The sequence below is a fragment of the Triticum urartu genome, chromosome 1A (genome assembly GCF_056163025.1).
Source record: "Triticum urartu cultivar PI428250 chromosome 1A, HENAU_Tu73, whole genome shotgun sequence".
NCBI lineage: Eukaryota > Viridiplantae > Streptophyta > Magnoliopsida > Poales > Poaceae > Triticum > Triticum urartu.
In genome coordinates, this window is record NC_141873.1 from 128,220,392 (window position 1) to 128,225,036 (window position 4,645).

The window sequence follows — 4,645 nt, forward strand, 5'->3', positions numbered from 1 at the left end:
TTTGGCATGAGGAAATTCCACTTCTTTCCGCTTTTGAATCGAGGCACCACCAAGCTCTGTATTCGTGCCATTCACAAACTCTGTGCGCCGGTTTAAGTGAAAGAAATCCCGGAACAATTCTGCAGTTGGTTCTTCTTGTAAATAGACTTCACAGAAGACTTGGAAATTGCATAAGTTGGAGACTGAGTTGGGACCAATATCTTGTGGATGCAGTTAGAAGCTGGCAAGCACATCTCGATAAAATTTTGACCCTGGCGGTTTGAAACCACGGCCTATATGGTCAACAAAGATTATCACCTCGCCTTGTCTTGGGGTTGGAGGATTCTCCGTTCCTGGAACTCGCCATTTGATCTCAGTTTTCTTAGGCAGAGAGCCGATGCTAACCATCTCATTCAATTGAGCCTCAGTAACCCGGGAATGAGCCCAGTTGTAGGCACTGAATTGTTTGGCCATTGCAAAGCGAACAAACTGAAAATGAAAGGCCGGTTTATAAATTACGCATGATTATACACATGAGGCAAGGGAGTAAGAAACATGCTGATATGATAAATGGTACAACTCGGAGACTAGTATAATGAGAGAGAAAGGTAATGCTAGCACAGGGTTGATCAGACACTGTTAAACCAGAGCATAATTATGAAGGTAACATGCTCTTTCGGTTTATCAGAGGGCTAATGGCATAGACTATTTATACAATGTTAAACCGCTTATATTGGTGTGAGGAGGAACGGATCTCACAGGAACATAGAAACAGATCTCACAGTGATGTATAAAACTTTCAGATCTAAAGATAAGACAGAAAAGCAAAAATAATTGGATCTTGAAGGGGTGCAGAACTGAAGCAACTTTTGACAGACTAGATCAGTTCTTTGCGCATAAGGATTTGTGATGACCATGGTAGGTAAGCTACGGCAAGAGATGCATCAAGCATGAAGTGTCCATCTATTAAAGGAAGAACAGGGAAGAATAGCACTGATGAACTTCGAAAGAACTGCGAAGAATGTCGAAACCCTAAAACAGATCTATGGTGAAAAAAGCAGAGAACTTACCGGAGCTCATGAGGAAGTGGAAGGGCGCCGCAGTGTTCTGGTGCGTTCAGGGTGATGCAGCAGCCAAGGTCGGAGCAGAGGCGATGGTCGACGGTGGCGGCGGAGCTCCAGAGGCTGAGCGGCACGAGGAAGACGACGCGAAGAGGCACAGGGGGAAACGGTGAAAATGACCCCTCGGTCCTATTTATAAGGCGAAGTGATAAAATGGCAAGTACGGGAATCGAGGAGCCCAAAAATGGGTAAGTTAATAAAGGTGTCGCCTCGATGACTGGATATATATTAAATGAAGGAAATCTCCGACATCAACAGATGGATGACGTCAGGGCGGTTTATCGTAATTTTGAAGTATGACGTCACGGCGGTTTACAAGATCAAAAATGAAGATAAGAGAGAAGATTTTTTCTAAAGTGTGGAAGATTGACATGAACAAGTTCAAACCAATCTGGGGCCTAATGTTGGGGATATTACTACTGGAGGTAAACCGGCCTTATGTAGCCGGGTTGACTCTTTGAAGATTAGAAGCCCATGAAGATGTAAAGATGATGGCGCTTTACGGAGGGCCCAAAGGCGGGTTACAGTCTGTAAATGTAAACCGGCCTAGTCATGTAACTTGTATAGTAAGATAGAAAGAGAGAGGCCGAACCGGATACGTTTATAATCCGGCTTCGGGACTCTGTAGCCCGGCGGGCGTCAACCTATGTATATAAAGGGACGACCCGGCCGCGGTTTAGGGACAGACAACAACAACTCGAGAGCCAGACAAAGCGGATTCGCTCCCTGGCCTTCGAAACCCTAGCAATACCAATCACAACTAGACGTAGGCTTTTACCTTCATCGAAGGGGCCGAACTAGTATAAACTCCCGTGTCCCCTTGTCCGGTTTAACCCCTTTAAGCTAACCCATTGCATGGCTCCACGACTAAGTCCTTTCACGAGGACATCTGCCGTGACAAACCCACGACAGTACTCGTACAAAAGAAATAATATGATTGGTTCTGGACAAAAATCATTGGGTAAAGGCGATGTGATTTATTTTCATTACGAAGTAATGCACCAATAAAAACCAGCCCTACTATCAAGCTACTAGATGAGATGACTTACCGAAAAAACTATCAACCTACTGGATGAGATGAATTACTTGAAGAATGCCTTGCTCTTAACCTGGTGCTCCAACCTCTCATGGACTAAAAGAAACAAAAAGATCAAGATAAAAACACCCAACTGCATGCAATTTATTATTTTATAGGCTTGTTGATTGATTCACAAATGAGGAAATGTCGAATGGACCTTACCGGACTGCAGGAGGACGCTTAAGGCGAGCTTGGGGCTGAGCACACCACTGAGCACCATCTTGTCCAGTGTCTCCATGAGGGCCCTACCAACAGCTGACCACCAATACATCTCGAACACCACCAATGTCCCTCTTCTGACCCCCACTCCCTGCCAATCAACATTATCATAAGTTAGAACAGGACCAACAATCTCAGTAAGACTGACCACAGAGTCATGCTAGAACCCCAAAAAAGGTCGAGCAGCAAGGGGCACAAGGGCACGAGCAAACACATGTATTCCGCCACCATTAATTCCCTTGAATACTTGGATAGATAGATAGTGCATTGAGAACATGATTCAAAATAAAAGTAATGTGTACACCTGATATCCTAATTCACAAGAATTTAGCTTTTGTAGTTAAAGAAAACTAACATTACCTCGACTGTCCAAGAGCACAGAATAGTCACAAATCTGAACCATGTCCCCTTCTATTTATGATCTGGTACAAAGGAGCAACACCTTCATATCGATTGGCTCTTCAAGCTGTTTTCTGAACCCTCAAAGTCTGAATCAGCCCATGTGCAATTTTCTACGGTGCAAATGAAGAGGCAGTATGTGTAAGCAATTTGACTGCAAGATGAAGGTTCACTACATCACCTAATTATAGAAAAGTGTCTAGTGGTCTTCCTTCTTGAATCATAAGGAGCAAACCATGAAGAGAAAGCTTTCCTTTATTGAACTAAACTGGAACTCAAGAGGTCTAAAATCTGAATGAAAAAACTTGCTTTGTTGGAGGGGGGGTGGCTGCACCAAATGAGTAGCCTAGCATGTGCGCCACCGTAGCTTGGAAGGATATGCTTAGAGGCCAGGTCTGATAGAGGCTGGAACACACATTCGAGCCATGGTTCTGACGCACAGCAGCGAGGCCATATCTCGGCCTCATCATCTCAAAGCGACACATAAGACAAACAAAAAGGAAATCCAAATCGCACTTGTTCCTACTATATATCTGCAGATCACAGACCATGGCTTCACAAGCTTCCGCCGCTCTAGCACATATGCCCCTTCGAGGTTCAACTATCATTATTATCTTGTGTACAATCAGGACAAGAATACTCTGTATTTTCTAATCCTTAAAAAAATTGTAGTCAGCAAAGCCTATACATGGAAGCTCATCCACAAACTACTCGAGAGAGAGAAAAAACCACCTATTTGGAGTTCAGAAAAACAAGCTGGGCTAGGAAAGCCTCCTCAATTGCTGTGCGAAACTTGCTTGAGTTGAGATTATACAGAGGTTAAACCTGAAACTTAGTGGAAGTAAGAGGACTTCAGACATCACAACACACCTTCCTGACCGAGCGGCGGCCTCCCGGATCTGTCGAGGTCGAGGAAGTTGGGGAAGGGCCATCAGATCGAAGCCAAGGAGGGGGCTGAGCGTGGCTGGCGACCCAGGCGCTAAGAAGGAGGACCGAGGCGAGGTCTCTGACCTGGCAGCCGATGGCGGGAGACAGGGCAAGGGCTAGGTCGAGCCGCAACGCGAGAGCGCCGGGAGGTGCAAGGTAGGCAAGCGGTGGAGGATCCTTCCTTCTTATGGCCGCCAAGTCCAATCCGGGTCGGGCACTCCATGATTTTGTGTTGGAGACGGACTCCAACTCGATCCAAATCAGAGAAGAACAGCACTGGAGCAAGAGGTTGGAGATTGAGGAGACTGCAGGAGACGCCGGAGAAGATTAGGAGCGGATATTGAGGGGAAGGAAAAGAGGGCGCTGACGGCCGGAGAAGAAGACCGGCGGGCCGGCGGCGGCGCCATACCGTACAGATCGAGGAGCATGGAAGGAAGCCGTGTCTTTATTCAAGGATTCAATTGCACTTTAAAAAGAACCGCGGGTTGAATATACTAAACAACGAGGAGTTTTATGCAAAAACGAAACGTTTTTGAAGAATCCACTTAGAAAGGGACTGCGGGTTGAATGCTTTAAATAACATGGACGTTTTTGTAAAAACACCGCGACGGTGAATCGAGAGACTCAATCCGTGCTTTATTATTAGGGAGAGATAATTACGCTCAGAAAAAAAACAAAAGGAATACTAAACGGACTCCAAAAATCCCACAATAAATTTTCCCCGGCTTCTAAAATCAAGCCGCATAGGATGAACATTTATCTAGGGCCTAAATGCAATTTTGGAAAACGCGCATTTTTCCTAAATTCAAATAAAATAGCAAATAAAACCAAAATAAAATCTTATTTGATTTTTTATTAAATCCTCAATATTTCTTTATTTTGGAAAAGTCATTTTATTCCCTCTCTCATATTTTTGTAATAG

General features: G+C 44.7%; 1 long non-coding RNA gene across 2 annotated transcripts; it reads right to left on the reverse strand.

The window, feature by feature from the left end:
- Positions 1-418: 418 nt before the first annotated feature.
- On the reverse strand, positions 419-4,153 carry LOC147990344 (uncharacterized). 2 transcript variants are annotated; one of them, XR_015607552.1, is made up of 4 exons: positions 3,667-4,153; positions 2,758-2,909; positions 2,341-2,488; positions 419-2,232 (listed from the first exon to the last, which is right to left on the reverse strand). It is a non-coding gene; the product is annotated as an uncharacterized LOC147990344 (long non-coding RNA). The 2 variants fall into 2 exon arrangements; XR_015607545.1 differs by having other exon boundaries at positions 2,758-4,153.
- Positions 4,154-4,645: the final 492 nt, after the last annotated feature.